This window comes from Lemur catta, chromosome 21 (assembly GCF_020740605.2).
Source record: "Lemur catta isolate mLemCat1 chromosome 21, mLemCat1.pri, whole genome shotgun sequence".
NCBI classification, from domain to species: domain Eukaryota; kingdom Metazoa; phylum Chordata; class Mammalia; order Primates; family Lemuridae; genus Lemur; species Lemur catta.
In genome coordinates this window covers 27,751,588-27,771,514 of record NC_059148.1, presented here as the reverse complement: position 1 = coordinate 27,771,514, position 19,927 = coordinate 27,751,588, and the positions used below count along the sequence as shown (strand labels likewise).

The window sequence follows — 19,927 nt, the reverse complement described above, 5'->3', positions numbered from 1 at the left end:
TGAATCGTCATTTTACTCCTAAGAAACTTAATTTTTGAGAAATGAAGCTATTTAAGAGCCACAATTACCGCAAGTCTACTCGTCCCTTTCCCCAGGCGCACTTAGCTCCGCCGGAGTGACTGGCAAGTGCCCACAAACCGGGCCGGGCGCGCCGGGGAGCCCGGAGGTCCCGGCGGGACCCGCGCGGCGGCCGCCCCTCCCCGCCCCGGTCGAGCCCCGGCCCGAGGCCTCGCGGGCGCCGCGCGGCAGCGCCGGGCACTCCGCGGGGAGGGCGAGGCACCCGCCGGGCCGCCCGAGCCGGAGCGGTTTCTTCCGGCGGAGGCGGCGGGGCCGGGCCGGGCTCGGCAGGGACGCGCCCCCGCCGCGCCGTCCCCCGCGCGGCCTGAGGAGGCGCCGCCGCCGCCGCCAGTGAGGGAATGCGAGCCGGGCCCGGCGCGCGCGGGCAGCAGCGGCCGCTGGGGCGCGCGGGGCACGGCCGCGCGGCGGCGTAGAGCTGTCCAGCCGGCCCGGCCGCCCGTTCCCCCCTCCGCCCGCGCCAGCACGTGCGCCGCCCGCCGACGGCCCGGGACATGCCCGCCGGGGCCCGGCCGCTCGCCCGGGGCCAGCAGGCGGCGGGGGGCGCGCGGGGCCGCCGGGTGCAGCCGGCCGGGCCGGGGCCGCGGGGCCGGCGCTCCCCGGGAGGCGGCGTGAGGCGAGGCGGCGGCGGCCCAGCCCGCGGCCGAAGAGGACGGAGCCCGCGGCCGCGCCGAGCGGGGTGAGTGTGTCGGCCGCCCCGGGCCCGGAGTGCGGCGGGCGGGCGGCTCCTCCCCGGGCCCGCGGCCAGCCCCGCAGTGCCGGCGCGGGAGACCCGGGCGGCCGCCCCCGGAGGGCCCAGAGGCCCCGGCCCACGCGCCCGCCGAGCCGCCCGGGTTGGAGGGAAACGCGGAGACCCGGGCCCGGCCCCCCGGCGTCGCGGGTAGGAGGGTGTGGCGTGCGTGGGGACCCCCGCTCAGGGGATGGCCGGAGCCCGGCCTCAGTCAGTCGCTGGCCCCGGATTCGTGCCTCAAATGCTGATTTCCGAATTTCCGTCCGTCGCGGCCGCGTGGAGGACCCCCGACCCCCACTTCGTGAGTGACAAGTGTGTCACAGTGGTCGAGGGGCAGGTGTGTGTGCAGCGCTGGACCCGCCCGGGCGCCCCCGGTCTTGATGGAAGTGCGGGAAGGGGCTGGTAGGAAGTGGTGGGCACAGCTCTGGGGCCAGCCTAGCCCTGGCCGTGGCTGGGTGCTGCGGGGAGCCCAAGCTTGGGGTGGGGGAGCCCAAGGTTGGGGTGTGGCCCATCTGCGTCCCAAATGTCCCTCTCCTGTTGTAGTGGGGGCTGCCAGCTCCATCTTAGAGCTGGGCAGCTTCCTGTTCTACCCACCTCGCGTCTTCTCTTATCCGTGGCAGGGCTGATGGGTGGCCTGGGGAGAGGGGAACTTTAGTGTTCCCCGGTGTGCACTAATTCTCCTCAAGAAATCCCACGTGGATACTCCAGGTAAACACAGTTCATGCCACGCAAATGTCATGTCAAGGCAAATCTTCCAGCTTTGTCCCCTTTCGACTGACTTGCTGCCCCTACATGGAAATCCTAGATTCCTCCTCCCACACTGCTCTCCCTACCTCTGACGGAGGGGCTGGGGGTTCTCCAGGCACCAGGCCTCCCTGCCTCCTCCCCTTCAGAATCTGGGTTCTTCAAAGGAGACCCTATATGAGCATCTTTGTCTACTGCCAGCTCTCTCCAGAGCTGATAGGATAGACCCCCCACCTCAGGGGGAGGCAGTAAACGCTCCCCACCATCTGCATCTGCCTCCTGCCCAAGCCCCAGACGGTTCTCTGCTCTGAACTCCCGCTGCACTTTATCTCTGTGTGACTCTTATCACTGTCTGCCTTATTTTATAGATACTTTTGTGTCCGGCTTATCTCTCTTGCTGCACGGTGAGCTCCAGGGTGGAGTTTGCGTCATCTCTCATCCCCAGCCCGGTCAGTACCCTGTGCCGTCAGTCTGCACAGAGTGGAAGCCCCCTCCCAGGCTTGCCTCTGGGACCCTGGCTTATCTGATTCCCAGACCGTTGCCGTTAAATTATTTTTCTTCTGTTAAGAGACTGTATTCTGGGACTGGAATGGGTTTCCAGCCCTCTCCCTCTGCAGAGAGAACACAGTGAGTTAGGAAGGGCTGTTTTTCTTGTAGGCAGTGACTTGCCAAATGAGCAGCGGAGCTCATCCTCTGCCATGACGATGGCCGGGCACAGAGTCTGGGTTCCCTGAGTGGCGGTGTTGAGTGGACCGTTCTCTCTGCTGGCCTTCCCCCGCCACTGATGCGTGGATTGTGGGTGTCAGGGGACCTGGGTTTCAGTCTGGCTTTCCCCATAACCTGCGCCAAGGTAACTAAGGCTTGGTTTCTCGTGGGCTCGGTTGCTCCTTATGGAATCTGAAAGAAGATTCTTCTGCGTATTCAAGGTCCTTTGGGATCTGGGCCCCGCCCACCTTTCCCACCTCCTCTCCCACCATGTCATCCCTTATACTTGAACTGCAGCCCTCCCAGGCTACTCAGAGGTGTCAGAGGCGAGGTGCTCCCATGTCCTTCCTCGCCCGGGGGGCCTCATCAACTCTTCGTTGATCGGGAGCCAGGCTTGGTGTCACTGGCCTTCTCAGGGGGAGTTGGTCCCCTGCACCTTTGTGCCACGCTGATCTGACTTGTCTGCCTCAGGGACTGGCCCCTATCTGTTTACATATTCCTCCCTGCTAGACGGTGCACTTCTGGATGGTCCCTGCGGTATCATATGTCTCTGTATCCCCAGAGCCTCGCGCACAGCAGGCACTCAGGAAATGTCTGGATAAATAGTGAGAGGGGTCCCCCTAGACGACCACCCCTGAGAGCCCTTCTCGTCCAAAATTCATTGATTGTACATTCTCTCTAAGGGAACCCATTGCCCTCCTCTATGTCTGGAGACCTGTTTTTCTTTCTTTCTTTTTTTTTTCATTTCTTTCTTTTCTTTTTAGGAAGGAGAGAGGGAGAAAGAGCTAGAGGCCTGTTTTAATTCCAAGCAGATAGATGTTCTCCCGACCAGCCCATCTGGTTAAGTCTTTCCAACTTGGTTTTCGAAAGAAGCCAGTCATGGAGGATGTGCAGTTATTTGTAGAGATTAGAAGAGGAAACGTCTGGTGCTTCAAGATCACTGCTCTGCTCTTTTTGGAAAAGATGCCAGGGGCTGCGTGCTTGTTAATGGAAGGGTAGTGACATCACGCTGGTGTCTTTAGCCATAGGCAGGAGGGGCTGCTGTTTATAACCACAAGGTTAATCCAAAGTAAGCTATCGGTTGCCTATATGCCAGGTGTCAGCTTTGCTTAGGTGAGATCAATCTCTTTGCAGACAGCTACCCTGAAATCTGCCTAACAGGACCCCCTGCCTCCAGACACGGATGCAGTTAAGTGGTCTTTGCACAGCTTCTCTGTAGGTCATTTGGTGAATGTTTATCAAGCTTTTACTGGCTAGGCACCCTGGAATGTTATCAAATAGAGCCAGGGCAAATCCTGGTCTGGTTTGCTCTAAAACCATAAAACTGTAATCTGAGACATTGCCCCCCCTGCGAAAGGCTTCTCACGGTGACTTGTATGAAAAATTTGCCGTCCCCGGGGAAACTAGGTTGCTTTTTCCTTTGATATTGAAGAGGAAACTGGGGAAGGAGAACACGTATTGTTTGCATACTTTGCACCATGCAGTGCATTCCCAGGGCTCCTGACACACCCTGCAGGGTAGGTGGTATCTTTCCCCAGTTTTCCCAGAGAAGGACGTTGAGACACAAAGAGGTCAACTGATTTGCCCAGCGTTTCTCTGGATTTGTACCCGGTTTGCCTGGCTCTTTCTGTACCACTCCTGCCAACTGATTAAGTTTCCCCTCTACTCCTTGGCTTCCAGGCTGCTCAGCACACAACGTGCTATTCCATCTAGCAACTATATTCACCCACCCTCATGGTCGGCATATGTATTTGTACTTTCCTTTATTGTCTATCTTTGTGTGTGTGTGTGTGTATGTTTACGTGTAAATCTATCTATATTCTTTGTAAGTCATCACAAAAGGTTTCTGGAAAACCGTATGGATCAGTGAATTGAATGCAGTAAGTAACATTGCACCTAAGAGCCAACTCACAGTGCAGTTAGGGATATGGGTCCCCAGGTAACACAGAGTGTGTGTGATAAGAGTCACTTGAAGGCAGAGTTCAGAGGGGGAGACGCCCTTTCTGGGTAAGGCAGTCAGGGCTGACTTCCTGAAAGACACAGGATTTGAATGGCCTTGAAGAATGGAGAGTTTTGATAGTCCACAGCACATGTAAAGGTGTGCAGGACTCAGTCTAAAATCTGCGGTTATGGCAATGGCCCCACCAGAACAGGTCTTCTAGTGGGAAAGGAGAGAATTTGTCCAGAGATAAAAGTGGGGAACCTGGTGGTGCCTTTTTCAAACCATCTATAGCCTTGATAGAGGGTTCAAGAATATTGGGGCTGGGGGCCTGCACCTCGTTAAAGGAGGAGAGGCTGAGGCTGGCAGAAGAGAAGGGACTTGTCCGACGAGACCTCTCTGCCAGCCTGGAACCCAAGACCCTAATTACCAGTTTAGTCTCCTTCTTTAAAGCGGCAGCCCTGTACAGTGGTCCTTTTATCCTTGTAAAATGCGCGGAGGGGTACTGACTTCCTCAGGCCCAGCCTACCAAACACCAGGACAGACCTCTCCTAATTGGCCAAAGATGTAAAGAGCTCCGTTAGGAAGGGCAGGCTGGCATTTGCTTAAATTACTCATATTAACAACCGCCCTTGCCAGAGGACAAAAAGGAAATTAACCAACAGGCAGGGTTCCGGTAACAGAGAAATCAAAACCCCAAGCGACAACCTTGGGGGAAGAGCATGGAAAAATCAGTTTCACGCTCTCTCCTGGCTGCTGAAGTTCCCCATCCCTGACAAAGCTCGCATGCCCTTGCCCCTGCCCTCCCTCTTCCCTGTTGCGGAAGTGAAGACCCCGGTAGTCAGGGAGATCAGAGGTGGAGATCAGGGGCATCAGTGGGAGTCCTGGGTGCAGGGAAAAGGCAGAGTGTTCTGCAAGCAGCAGCTGGTTCCAGTCTCGGAGCAGAAGCTCATAGCTCAAGCTCCCTGCGGGGTGGGGCCTTGCTGACCTATAGCCCTAGGAGCAGATGACTCTGCAGGGTGGAATGCCCTGTCTGCATCAGGTGTGTCATGGGTCATACAGACATAGGTTAGTCTTGTTATTGGCGGCAGTTATGTTCTGTATCCACCTCGAACACAGAGTTAGCAAACACCGAACTGTGGCTCCTAGGGAAAATGCAGGGTTAGGTTCCTTTGAGCCTCTGGTCACAACATTTTCGTCAGTCGATTCTTACCTAACCTTATTTTATGAATGTTTCTGTTAAAAGATACCTTATTTGATACATATCATTGATTCATTAACGTTGAACTCCTGGCCAAAGACACTGTGACTTGTGTCTGAACGAAGCTTCTATAACACGTGTATTTTCTGCACATCATAACCTTCTCTCGCCCAAGGAGGGCATTTTAAACAGTGAAATCACCAACAAAAAGCACAAAAGTAGGAAAAATGTGGCACTACACAGACCAGGGAAAGGACGCGTGTTTATAGTACGACAGCTGGAACGAGAAGGCAGAGCGTTGCCTTGTTCCACCTCAGCCGGGAACGTGCAACTCAAAAAATCAGGTGACTCAGATTTTTTGCCACACTGCACAAGTTCAAAAATGACCTCGAAAGCGCCGTGAGCATTGATTTGGGGATTACAAATAAATTCTAGTGAGTGGGTGAATTCACAAATACAGAATCCACCATCAGTGAGGGAATGCAGACAGGGTGAGGCTGTTGGCAGCTTCTTATGTGTGTCTGTCTTAGGTGCTCAGCCCACCTGTAGCTTCTTCCAGAAGGGCCCGCCGCCTGCTGAAGGGCACCCGTCTCTCTCCACAGCCTACAGGTGGGAGGGACCCGCGCTCTCACACACCAGCGGGTGACAGCTGCCTAGTGGCCGCCCTGCAGCAGATTTGGTCTTTGCTAAGAGGAGCTCAGGCCAGTCCTTCCCCCAGAGGCTTGATCCTCTTACGGAGGCATTTCAGGCCAATGTGGGGCTTCCTGGGGCCCCCACGCCTCAAATCCCAGCCTTCTCCCTCCTGGGCTCTCTCAGTGGAATGTTTCCAAAAATGTTCTGTCCTCGGGGTGCCCTCTGAAGAGGTGGCACATCAGTCATACAGATTATCACTATTTCTTCTCTCCAGGGTCTTCATTTGCCCTTTGAGAGATAGTTCCTGGGGAAGGGCTGAATTTTCTCTTTGGCAGCTGGGGGACCCTCCCAGGCCTGACTCGCATGCTGTGCTATGGAGCGAGGTGTGTGCCTTCTCCCTCTGTTGTCATCCTGGGATTGGAGTTGGGCCCTGCAGCCTCCTGGTCCCCCTGTTCCCCACACAGTGGGGTAGGGGGGTCGTCACTGGGTGCTGGTGGTCCATTCCCTGCCGTCTCTCTCTCTCTTTTTTTGAGACAGAGTCTCGCTCTGTCACCCAGGCTGGAGTGCAGTGGTGTGATCATAGCTCACTGTAACCTCAAACTCCTGGGCTCAAGTGATCCTCCTGCCTCAGCCTCCCCAGTAGCTGGGACTATAGGCACACATCACCATGCTTGGCTCATTTTTTTCTATTTTTAGTAGAGATGGGGTCTCGCTGTTGCTCAGGCTGATCTCCAACTTCTGACCTCAAGTGATCCTCCCACCTCAGCCTCCCAAAGCGCTAGGATTACAGGCGTGAGCCACGGCGCCCAGCTTGCTGTGTCTCTCTTGACAGCCCCTGGAAAAGTCATCGTGAAGGGAGGGGGGCAGGGACGGGTGTGTTGGGGTAGAAGCAGGTGGCCATTCCCAGCCTCCCTCTCAGCAGTGTGGGGTCCCCGTGGGTCTGGATGTGTGGTCAGTGCTGGCTTTCAGTGGTGCTCTGGAGAGCTGGGGACGTTTCCTTTCTTCCCCTGAAGGGCCCATGAATTGCTTTCCTTGGCACTTTGTAAGAGTTGACTTTTCACTTACATTTTTTTTCGTAAGAGGGAGAAAAACCAAACGTTTTTGCAATTAGGATTTTCCCCACGTGGGTAATCACACTGGAAAAAAAGCATTTAAATCCTTTGAAAAGCACACATAAGTGAGGCTCCCAGAGCAGAGGGAACATTCAATCAGCAGGGACAGCCAGACGTGGAGGCAGTTCAGCGGGTTATCACGTAAGGAAACAATTATTTCACATTTATTTTGGGTTTGCTTGTTGCAGCATATTTCAATTAGTTCGTCAGTGTTGTGCATCTGACAGGCCAAACGTTTATTGTGGTTGAACCATCTGGGAGGTGGGAGGCCTGCAGCCTTCCCTGTGGCAGTCAGTAACTACCAGTTTAAAGGAAATTTGTTTGATGTGTTTAAGAACCCAACACTCAAACACTGTTAATAATAAAAGCCTCAAGAGTTCTGAAAGCACTCTCACTTGCTTAGCCATCCACTGGGCATGCATAACCCCGGACTTCATTTTTTTCCCCTACGCAGGACATTTTCCAACACTGTGGAGCGAAGTTTTGAAGTGGCTTGTTTAATTGCTCCGGAGCACGATTTGTATTAGCCTAGCAGGGAAAGGAGCTCAGCAGTTGATACTTGGGTGTGAAGTGGCCTGTGCCTTTGCTGCCGGGGTAGCAAGGGATATGTTTGGCGGATCCTTCCATCAGTATGCAGCTGAGTGCCCATCCTGTTGCGGGGGAGAAAACAGTAGTTTGATTTCAGCTCCCAGCCTTGGATGACTCACCGGAGCATCTTGAGTTCACGGTAATGACTGCTGACCAGTGCAATTCGTCCCGTGCTCCTCGGGTACCAAGATTTTAAAGTACCTGATTTCACCCATTTTTCATTTTACCTCGGTTATTTTTCTCCCTGCCCTCCAGGCTGAAAGTTCTCTTTCCTGAAGAATGTTCTGTCTGACTTTCCAGCAGGGGGGAAAAAGGAATTTAGAATCAAACAAGTAGGAGAGCCAGAAGGAGCACTGGAAAAAACCAAGTCCAAGGGTTTGACCTTTCCATGAAGAGGAACGACTTTCCATTTCCCTGAAACCCTAAGATCACAGGGCTGGGTGTGGGCGTTGGCAGTGAGCGGGATTAAGACTCAAGGACACGGTTAGTGAACTGCAAGCCGGCTCGTAAAATCTGGGACGTCCAGCTCACTCAGGTTTGTCTCGGTGGCCTGGGAGCTGCAGGACTGGTGCTTGGAGGGTTCAGGCTAATGGCACCCGTGCCACACCCCACCCGGTGGGCCTTAGATTATGGACTTTTCCACTGGAGATTCCTGCTCAGGAGAAGGCTGCTATTTCCTCTCCTGAGAAGCTTCCAAACCGTAGGGATCCCTGGTCTAGCCTGGCTGTTCCAGGGGCTGTGGGGGACCTTAGCTTATTTGTCCTTGAGCTGGCACAGTGGCATGGTGGTGATTCGGTGCCCGTTCACTGTCGCTGGGGAGGCAATAGCTATTGGTGCAGAGGTGAGGGGTCCTTTTCTGCTCACCTGCCTGTTGTATTGATACAATACCCCCCTGTGCACGGAGTGCGTTTGCCCATTGTGCTTCATTTAATTCCCACAAACTCTGCTGCGCCCACTTTACAGGTGAGAAAACTGAGGCTCAGGGAGGTCATGTTCGGACCCCTAGTGCTTTCACCTGTTATGTCTCACAGATGGGGACCCTGAGACTCTGAGAGATCGTGATTTAGGCCCAACCTAAATCATGGGAAGTTAAGTGCAGGCCCAGGCTCCAGACCTGATTCCTCATGTTTGTGTTCATGTTCGGTCATGTTCTGTGACACACCCTGGGCTGTGCTATTATGTTGTTTTTTAAAATCCATCAGTATTTCTTGATCTGGTTGAGTCTGAACAGTGCAAAGTACTTTTCAGTTTGGGTTTGTGTAGGTTTTTTCTTTTCTTTTCCTTTTCTTTTTTCCAGAGGGGAAAACAGAATTCCTCTCCTGTTTGCTCTGTAGCTTTTGCTTTTCCAAGAGGCCAAAGGGCTCCATGGACTCAGAGGAGATTCCCCGAGACAGTAGTGCACGCTCTGGGATCAGGTCTATTTATGGGATTTTAAGGTCAAAATCCGATCCTGTTGTGAAGTCGTCAGGCCACGCACCTGTAGGCAGGAGGTCGGGGAGCAGGCGTGGGCCCGGGTGTGGTCCTAGAGCGTTTAGGAGTCTTAACCTGGGCATCTGTGCCTTCTTCCTCCCTTAAGGGAGAACGACTTTCAGGTTGGCCTGTGACGGCTGGTCAGGTGGATCCCTGCGTGTGGCCTCCTTTCCACTGGGGGGGGGGGGGCGCGGGGGGGGCAGGGAGTATTTTAAAAAGAGCACAGTTCTGGGTGACGGGGTTTGTCCAGGAGGGAGGGGCCTTGCACACCTCGAGCCAGGGTCTGCTCGGTCCGTCTTGCCCCTGCCTGCCCACTTCTGTTCTCTTCCTTGCTCTCTGACTCACGGCAGGAGCAGGGCCCAGAGCTGGCCTTGTGAGGAGGGCAACAGGAAGCCAGATGCGGGAGGAAAAGGAGGCCAGAACTCGTGGCTGTGTGCTCTGTGGGTGTCTGACTACCCTGGTGTCTCTGGGCTCCTCTGGGCTGAAGGAACAGAAGGGTCTGTGGCCCCTGGGCCAAGAGCATTAGAAGGTGACACAGGTGGGCCCAGTGGGCCTCCACTCAGGTTCCCTCCACAGGGTTTGGAGGCCGACGGCGCATGTGCAGAGCAGCTGAAGCTGGGTCCTTGCTCCAGATGGAGACACATCCCTCGAGCTTCTCAGACCGTCTAGAGTCAGACCGGCACCTTTTTGGTTTGCTTGGGTGGCCCAGCCTGGTTGTGCACTTGGAAAAGGGTTTAATTAAATCTCCGCGGTGGCGAAGGGGGCATAAGAAGTCATGCCTGGACAGGCAGCGCCGGGCTACCTGGCCCCTGGGATGGCAGCGCCAGGCGTCCCCAGAAAATAAACAGCGAGCTTCAGGCCTGGCCCACCCACTCTCCCGGCGGGCAGATGGCCAGTTTTTTCCTACTTTCACTACTGTCTTGGCTGGGTGGGTGGCACAACCCCAAGGGTCTGCAGGCTTCCGGCTGTGTTCTGGCCACGGATATAGAGAGAAAACGCAGCAGGTCCCAGCACGTGGGGCACTAGAAGCCCACAGAAACACAAGGTCTCAGGTGAGGCTTTGGACAGGGCACAAAAAGAGGGTGGAGAGATGCAAGGTTTTCTCTCTCTTTTTAAAATTGAGGTGAAATTCACATAATGTAAAGTTAGCCATTTTTACAGCGTACAACGCAGAGTCATTTAGTCCATCTGCCATGGCGTGCAACTGCCACCTGGATCTAGTTCCGGAACACTCTCCTCACTGCAGCAGGAGACCCAGACCCACTGGCAATCACTCCCATCTCCCCCTCGCCCCCGTGCCCTGGCAGCAACTCATTTGATTTCTCTTTCTATGGATTTACCTACTCTGGACATTTCATATCAATGAGATCACACCGTGCTGGGCCTTTGCTGTCTGGCTTCTTACACGTAACGTGTTTTCAAGGTTCATTGCATAGTAGCATGTGTTGGTTCTTCATTCCTTTTCTTGTGGTAAAATATAGATAATATAAAATTTACCACTGTACCCATTTTTCAGCGTACAGTCCTGTGGTGTTAAGGACATTCACAGTGCTGTGCAGCGTCACACCATCCATCCACGGAGTCTCCCGTCTTCCCAAATGGGAATTCTGTCCCCAAAGAACACTAGCTGCCCCCTGCCCCTCCCCCTCTTGCCTTCTGTCTCCGTGGGTTGCCTGCTCTGAACACCTCCTACAGTGGTGTCCAGTTGCGACTGGCTTATTTCACTTAGCATGGACCATCCATGTTGTAGCACGTGATAGGTTTTCCTTCCTTTTCAAGCCTGAATAATAGTCCATTGTATGCGTATGCCACGTTTTCCTTCTCCATTCATCCACTGATGGACATTTGGGTGTTTCCAGGCCAGGGAGATTTTGACTTTGGTTTGCCTCTGGATGAGGAACAATAAAAGGCCCCCGGGCGAGGGGGACTCAGGGACCCAGAGGTGTGAGTTGTCCCATCTCCAAGAGGTAAGTGACCTTTGACAGTCGCACCTTTCTGTGCCTTGGTTCCAGTATCCAAACAATGAGGGCAGCGGTGCTTCCTCCCAGGGATGCTGTGTGGATCCAGCGAGAGACTGGCTGGGAGGGTGGCTTTGTGAACTGTCAGGCACATGGGAGCCACTGTCACCCTGGTCAGGCCCAGAGCAGGTTGTTACTGGTCACGGGTATGAGGGTTGGTAAGGCCTGGTCTTCCACCTGCCCTGGCCTGACCAGGTGTGGAAGGACCTCACCACCTGCTGGGGGGCTCCCTCCCTTGTAGAGGTTCTGGGGCCAGCTCTGGGAGAGGGTGGCAGGTGTGTGTCCTGGCTCTTGGTGGCCTTCCGAGTGCTTGTAGACTCCCAGTAGACAGCAGAAGGGAAGGCAAGGGACACATGGTCTCCTGAAGTATCATCCCCTGGGGCCCCTTCCTGGGTACTCTGGGAAATGAAGCCAGGAGGATGACATCGGTGGCCTCCTGGGGTGGCTGAGTCAGAGCAGATAGTCAGCCTGGAATTCAGGAAGTCACACTTGCCTTCATTAGGCTAATTAACTTTCTCGGTGAAATTGCTCCGTGAGCAGTGACTTAGGAAATCCATTATCAGCCTGGTGCCAGTTGTGTGTGCAGGGGTGCCTAGAAGCTGTGCTGTCCATTTCCACAGTCGCCAATTAAGGGTGCTGATTCTTAACTTAGGGCTGAGTGATTAACGAGGGGTTGCATTCAACATGCTTTATTTGAGAATTTTAAGGCTGTTTGTAAAGTGGCCGTAATATGGTTGCTAATCATCCCAGGAATCTTACGTGGTGAGCGTGTGGTAGATCCCGTGGAAGATAAGCTGCTGCTGAGGGTGGATTTGTAAGGTCAGAGACTGAGATGGAGATTGGGGCGGGCTGGGGGGCAGAAAGGACAAGCAGGAGGCCTCTCTCTCTAGCACTGAGTTAAATTTCTATTTGTTTTTTATTGTTTCTGGTTTTTAAATATGTTTAAAAATTCTAAAAGTAATGTATGTTCATGGTAAATTAACAAAGATAAATTTTTAAAGATCAAATGGTTTAAAAACACAGACCGGGCACAGTGGCCCATGCCTGTAACCCCAGCACTTTGGCAGGCCAAGGTGGGAGAATCACTTGAGGCCAGGAGTTGGAGACCAGCCTGGGCAATATAGCAAGACCCCATCTCTACAAAAAGTTTTTAAAAATTAGCTGGGCATGGTGGTATGTGCTTGTAGTCCCATGTACTCTGGAGGCTGAGGCAGGAGGATCGCTTGAGCCCAGGAGTTCAAGTTCATTGTGCTAAGTGAGACAAGCTGGTCACCGGAAGACAAACACTGCATGCTTCCACTGTATGAGGTACCTGGAGTCAAGTTCATAGACTCAGCGAGTGAATGGTGGTTGCCAGGGACTGAAGGGGAGTCGCTAATCAACGTTTCAGTGAAGTGAGATGAATAAGCCCTGGAGATCTGTACTTACAGCCAACAGTGGCCTATTGTACACCTCCAAGTTTAAGCGGATAGATCTCACGTTAAGTGTGCGTATTACAATACAATTTAAAAAAATAGTTTAAAAATACATAACATGAAAAGTACAGTGTTCCCCAGCTATAAACACCTTCTATTTTTACTTTTTTAATTTGTTTTCTAATGGACCTGAACCTATAGGTTCGAAGGTTTGTTCCTGCCACTGGGGAGGGTCCCGCCTTCGTCCTGGGTGTCTCTGCTTGACTTCTGCCTTATGCTCGCCTAGGCTGGGTGTGGCCAAGCTCAGCTCAGCCTGTGCCAAGTGCTGCTGGTGTGGGGAGTTTGCAGCGGACACACGGCTGGCGCTGCAAAGGCTGCTTCCCTGGGGATGCCCACTCGCATGGTTAGGGTCCCCGGCTGGCCCACCACCAAAACACCACCCTCCACGCAGCTGAATATCTGAGTCTCGGCCCTACCAGGCCTATCAGGTACGGCACCTGCGCTTATTAGGGTGTTTACTCCATGCCAGTCCTCACTTGATCCCACAACAACCCTCTGATGTTTGCTCCATTGTGCAGCTGAGAAAACCGAGGCCCGGAGAGGGACGGTAACTGAAGTGCTGCTTTGGCAGTTTACTACACAGTGGACCCATTGCGAGTTAAACAGGCTTTTGGAGTTCAGTAGGCTTTTGAGCCTACTTAACCTCAGAATCTAAGCATTTTGTAAAACTTTTATTTTTTTTTTCTTTTAAGTGGGAAAACCTGTCCCGGGGCGCACCTTAGAAGGAACACTTCTTGTTTTCAAGGCTTGAGAAGAGCCTCCCTGGGGCCTGGCATGAAGGAGGCATTTGTGTGTGTAAGAACGGTTGTGCCCAGAGGGCTTCCTGGTACTTATCACGTTGCCCATTTGCTGAGGGCCCCATGGGTGATGCTGCTAAGGACTGGGGGTGGGTGGGGGCGTGTGGAGTGGTGGTTTCCATCACATTACCTGGGTCCTGGGTGTGCTGTCAGCTGTTCTTAGGGCTCAGAGGTGGCCCCCCCAGCTTCACGGAGCCCCCACATAGCTGGTCACTGGAGCTGAACAGACAGGTGGGGTTTCAGAAGGTAGAGGTTATGTTTTGGGCCCCTCAGCCTCTGCCATTCTGTGACTGTGGAGATGCTGGGCTGGTAGCCCACAAGGCTGCAAGCTTTTCCTGCCAGCAAGGAAGGGGGGTCCTGTGTCCTTCCTGGAACTTCTCAGTCAAGACCTCAGTGTGCATGTGTGTGAGTGTGGGACAGAGAGACTGAGAGATGCTGTTCCTGCCGCTGCTGCACCAGGTCTGGGATGTAGCCCCGCCTGCAGACGGTGCCCACAGCTGACCTGGATTAGGAGCCTGGAGGCCCCGTGGAAGCCGTGCTCTGTGACCTTGGGCAGGGTTGCGTCACTTCCCCGGCCTTCATTTCCTCATCTGACTCGTTGGGACGACCATTCTTGCCCTGTCTCCTCCTCTGCATCTGGTAACGTAATAGACTTGGGTGAACTTCGCGTCTGCGGTGAGGGCCGAGCACTGTGTGTGTGTCCAGTAATTCTCATGATGCTAAAGTTGCCTTCAGAAGATCCTCTAGATACTAATATTTTTCCCACTCCTTATCAAACGGCAGGGATTTGCCCTGGAGCCATCTCTGGGGCTCTTCTGGGACTTGCCTCTTCCCTCTCTTTAAAATCTCCGGTTTGGCTATTATCCAAAACATAAAAACCAAAAAGCAGAAAATAACAAGTGTTGGCGAGGATGTGGAGAAACTGGATGTGGAGAACTGGTGGGAATGCAAGACAGTGCAGCCACTGTGGGAAACAGCGTGGCAGTTCCTCAAAAGGTTAGGCGTGGAGTTAGCATGTGACCCAAGAAGCCCACTCCTCGGTCTATGCCCAAGAGAACTGAAAGCAGGGACTCCGACAGATACTTGTGCGTTGATGTTCATAGCAGTGCTATTCACAATAGCCAAAAAGTGGAAACCACCCAAATGCCCGGCAACAGCTGAATGGATGAGGAGAGTGTGGTCTGTCCGTACAGTGAAATATCATCTGGCCATACAGAGGAATGAAGGATGAACCTTGAAAACATTATGCTAAATCAGAGAAGCCAGACACAAAAGGACAGCACAGTATGATTCCACTTGTATGAGGGATCTAGAATAGGCAGATTCACAGAGATAGAAGGCAGAACAGTGGTTACCAGGGGTTGGGGAAGGGGGGTGGGAGTTACTGCTTAGCGGGTACAAAGCTTCCGTCTAGGCTGATAAAAATGTTCTGGAAATAGACAGTGGTGGTGGTTGCGCAACATTGTGAATGTCCTTAATGCCCCTGAATTGTACACTTAAAAATGGTTAAAATGGCAGAAAAAAAAGAAAGACAACAAAAATCTCAGGCTCATAGGGCTGCCCGTGGATGCCGCTTAGAACCTCAAGTGTCTCTTGGGGCGGATCCTGCCTTGCTCTGCATTTATGGAGACCTTGCTGTCCCAGGCACTGGGAGAGGTGGCCCTGAACGTGTGGCCGGGCCAACGTCTCCTCACTCAGCAGTGCCCCTGCGGTGTTCTTTGGGGACGGTGTTCCTGCCAGTTAACGGCCCTGCCTGGTTGCTGCATGTGAATGACATCTGTCTCTGTGGGACGCTTGTGCACCTGACGTTGGGCATGTCCTTTTATGGCTCTTGCTTGCTCTCAGCAAGTGGAAAGATAAATACCTTTTCAAAGAGCACATGCCAACTGCACGCGGCCCCTGGCGCCCACAGCTGCAGAGCGAGGGGGAGACGGCGCTGCCGAGGGGCAGGTGTTTCAGTCCCCGGGGAATCGGGCGCTGGGTGTGCTGAGAACCCAACAGGCCCGGTGCAGACAGCCCGGGTCTGGGGCAAAGCTCTGCCACAGACTTGGTGTGGGACCTTGAGCAGGTCACACGCCCTCTCGGGGCGTCTTCACTCACCTGCCCCTGGATAGTCCTGAGCTTAAAAAAGGAGGATGTATGTGAAAGTGTTCCGCGCAGTGTCTGGTACCTAGAGCTCCCTACGCACTTGGGCTCATTTTTGTGCGTGGCACGTGTGGCAGTCTCTTCCAGCCAGCAGCCACGGTTGCCTGGGGCTGCTTCTTTCATCAGGAACGTGCACAGAGGCAGCTACAGGGTGCCCGGGGAGAGCAGTAGAAGGTGTGGCTGGCTGGCAGGCGAGGCCCACGGGGTGGAACACAGGGTGGGGGTGATGCCCTTGTGGGATTCCAGAGGAGTCCTGGAATCTCCCTCTGCCTCCTGGAGAAAGCCCACAGGAGCTTGTTGTGTCTTTGTGTTAGTTTCCTAGTGCCCCTGCCTCAGCCTCCTGAGTAGCTGGGACTATAGGTGTGCACTACCACACTAGCTAATTTTTAAAACTTTTTTGTAGAGATGGGGTCTCGCTATGTTGCCCAGGCTGGTCTCCAACTCCTGGGCTCAAGCGATTCTCCCGCCTTGGCCTCCCAAAGTGCTGGGATTACAGGCATGGGCCACTGTGCCCAGGCTCACTCTCATTATTATTGATCATTGTTCTAGATTCAAGCCAATGCACTAGGCTAGGAAGAAGAGGCAGGACATAATTCCAGGATAGGAGGTTGCAAAATTAATGTCTTGAGTGGATACAGCGGTCGTCTTGGGTTTTCAAAGTAGACAAAATGGAAAATAATTTGAAGTAATAAGACAGTATGGCAGCCAGTTGCAAAATAACCATAAGCAGTAAGTAAGCAAATGCCATGGCTTTCCTGTGTGTCAGCAGAAACCACCAGTGGATTTAATGGGCAGGATCACCTCTGACACCTGTTGGCTTAGGTGTCAATGAACCAGTGGCCTCATTTTCTGGTTAGAAACAAGAGTAACACCCAGGCAGTGTAGGCAGCAGCCGGCACCTCCTGGGCCCCCCGGGCCCGACCCCAGGAAGTGGAGGGCAGTGGGTAAGTGGTGCGATGCACAGTGGGCTGCATCTCTCATCGGGGTTATTCTGGGGACTCTCCCAGGATGTTTTGAACACATTTGTGCACCATTAAGTCATTATTACAGAGCCTGAAAGTCCATTATCTCGAGCTCAGCGCCAGTCCTGGAAGGCGGATGCAACTTGAGAGATGAACCGTTCTCTGTGCATCTTCCGAGGGGGTTCTCAGAATTCCCCTTCAGCTTTGCAGTCCCTGCCCTGGCATCCTCAAGGCCGCTGTGTGAGTGGCAGTGAGAGTGGCTTTCGGGAACACCCTGGTGAGCAGAGCCTGGGTGTTGCAAACCAGAGCAGGGACACCACCACAGCCTCATCACTCCGGCGAGGACACGTCAGCCAGCCTCCTCACGCTTCCCCGGCGTTCTCCTGGTCTTTCTCAAAGGCAGTTCTCACCTCTCTTTCCGTGGGCAGAAGACACTAGAGGTAACTCAAATCTTGGAGGGTTCGCGGAGCCATTCAGCTGATGGGGGCCGCACCGTGAAGGTACAGAAGTCATGAACCGCCCTGTCCGTGAGGCCGCGGGAGGGCCGGGTAGGTGGGCACCTGCCATCCCCTCGACTGGCCGCAGTTCTTTTCCAAGTTCTCCTCCCTCCTCCCTAGTTCTTTTTCTTTCCTCCCCTCAGTGTGGTTTTGCTATTTCTAATTTTCTGCCTTATTTTAACCACAGTTGTTTGTATGACCACCCAAGGGGGCTGGTATAATTTTCCTGAGACTAAAGCCCTCGGGCTTTTTGACAGCTTGTCTCTCGGAGCTTGGGGGTCTGAGGTGCTGGGCGGCCCACTTCTTATCCTGCTTGGCAGGCTGGGCTGTGGAGGGTCACGGGGCAAGAGTCAGAGGGTAACAGGGCAAGAGTTCCTAAGCTAGGCATGCATCAGTCCCTGGAGAGACCCCTTAAAAGTGATGGTCCATTCCTTGGAGAGTCAAACTGTTTTTTTAGGCCACTTTCCAATTCTTTGGGAACGTGGGGTTCACAGTATGAAAAGGTAGACCCATTATGTGGTTTTAAATGATGTCTTTTAAAATTGTTTGGGCCATCCTTTTCTGTGCATTCTGCTGTTCCAAAAGAAACATTCAGCACTGGCATTTCTTCCACATAAAATAGTTGTTAGGATTTAAATTTTCAAAACTCCTATTAAATTAACCCTAGAACATCAACTTGATCACACGGTCCATGGTGTGCATCATCCTTTGAGCAACTGACTCCCCTTTTTGTACCTGGATGTCCATAGTTAGGGTCCGCCTCCCGAAGAATTCGAGACCCACAGTTTTCTCGTATTCAAAGGACGTAATTCTTCTGGTGCTTTTCTTCACTAGCCGTTTAGTAATCGTTTGCTCACTCATTCTTTCACTGTGTGAGTGGCAGTGAGAGTGGGTTTCGGAAACACGCCGGTGAGCAGAGCCTGGGTGTTGGAAACCAGAGCGGGGACACCTCCACAGCCTCAGAGGATGCACAGAGAACGCTTCATCTCTCAATTTATTAAAAAATAATTACAAAACCCTCAGAAAGCTGGGCCTGACATCACACTGGACCTTGGCAAGAGTCTAAAGATAAATTAGATACATGTCTTGATTTATGGAACTTGCAAATCTATAGATTACAGTTAAGTAGTAAAATATATTACAAAGATCACCTGGGATATTTTAAAATTATTTGGATAAGTAATCCGTTATATTGGTACGAAATTGAAAAAAGGGCCTACAGGCAAACACAGACTTCTCTACACGCTTGTCTTCAATTTTCCTCCCCAGAGACAGCGATGGTTGCTAGTTTTTTTGTGTGTGTCTCTGTAGATACGAATATATTAATATATTACTTTAAAGAAAAAACACAACACGAATGGCTACCTGCTGTTGTGCATCTGCTTTTTTGACCTCACAATACAGAAGTCCTCCTGGAGAGGTTCACGGTGGGCTCAGTGCCGTGCTGCCGGCTGGCCCATCACGGTTAAACCCGTTCCCCGAGGATGGAGTTTCAGGTTATGATGGCCCAAGACGGGAAGCAAGCGGTGCTGCAGCTAGTATCCCAGTATGTGGGTTTTCATGCAAATGCACTCTCTTATCTGCGGAATAAATTTCCAGAAGTAGAATTGCCGGGTCAAGGGGTGTTTCTCTTTTATTTTTGTTAGCTGTTGCTAAATTGCTCTCTGGAAAAGTAGTACCAATTTACATTCCCACTTAAAGTGTATGAGTGCGAGGCAGTGGTTTTTAACCTCAAAACCCCAGGCAAGGAAGAGCTTTTAAGTAAAATGAAAATCTAGAGAAAACTTCTGTGTGAGAGCCTTTTGACCGCAAAGGGTGGACTGTAGCGTAGTACAGACGTAGCTGGTTAAGACCACTTGTTCCCGTTAGGTGCCAGCTTGCGGCGTGCCAGAGGGGCTTCTGGGTTTTGGATTCCTGCAGTTGGGTTGTGGTGTGGAAGGTTCCATCCCAGTGGGAGGGTGGGGGCAGCACTGCCTGGCCCCTCCTCTGTCGCCTCATCCAGCACCAGGTGTCTGAGAAGCACCAGGCGTTTTCCACATTCCAGTAGGTCCGACCTGATCAGAGATCTCGCCTTCGGGGAGCTCGTGTTCAGGGTGCAGCGCAGATGTGCCCAGGAGGAACCTCAGGAGGCCTGTGACTTGGATTTTTACAGATCTGTAAAATTAAGGAATAATTTTTCCAAGTAAGGACATTATTTCTAAAGAGCTACCATTCACAAAAGTTAGGAGGGCTGGGGGCAGTGGGTGGGGAGGGAACGGGCAGTTAGTGTTTGATGGGTACAGAGGTCAGTTTGCAAAGGTAGAAGGTTCTGGAGAAGCATGATGGTGATGGTTGCACAGTATTGCAAATGCCCTTAATGCCTCTGAACTGTACACTTAAAAAAGGCTAATGTGGTAAATGTTACGTTATGCACATTTACCCACACACACAAACGAGCTGTAACTCACTGTCGCCGTCATCTCATGAACAAAAGGACACTAAGAAGTAGGTGAGATCTAACTAAGAATAAGGAGAACAAGCAGAGATTTTGCATAGGTTGGCCCGTCAGCCATGTTGTTCTCGGTTCATCTTGAACTGGTTGGAGCTTGGCTGGGCCTTAGCACTGACCTGCTAGCTGGGCTCGGGAGCCAGTGGAGAGGCTTCGGGGTCTGGGAGAAGATCCCGTTCTCTGACTGGGGAGGCCTGGGGCTGGCCTCCCCATCCCTGTCCCGAGGCACTGTGTGCCCCTGGCCTGCTGCAGGCTGCTTTGGAGCCTGGTGCGAGTGAAGCACCCAGATCTTTGGTCTGATTTTCCACTTTCCCCAGGGGCTCAGATAAGTTTTTGCAAAAAGTGCAT

At 52.9% G+C, this 19,927-nt stretch overlaps 1 protein-coding gene across 7 annotated transcripts in view; it reads left to right on the top strand.

Annotated features, from left to right (window-relative positions):
- Positions 1-444: 444 nt before the first annotated feature.
- The window catches only part of PITPNM2 (phosphatidylinositol transfer protein membrane associated 2), a 124,094-nt gene continuing 104,611 nt past the window's right edge, over positions 445-19,927 (top strand). For 3 of the 7 annotated variants that reach the window (XM_045534935.1, XM_045534933.1, XM_045534937.1), the window contains exon 1: positions 8,193-8,262. The gene's annotated coding sequence lies outside the window, so the exon portion shown is untranslated. Of the gene's footprint in view, positions 755-8,192; positions 8,263-19,927 lie in introns of those variants that run through there. The other 4 variants (XM_045534938.1, XM_045534931.1, XM_045534930.1 and 1 more) reach the window with 4 other exon arrangements.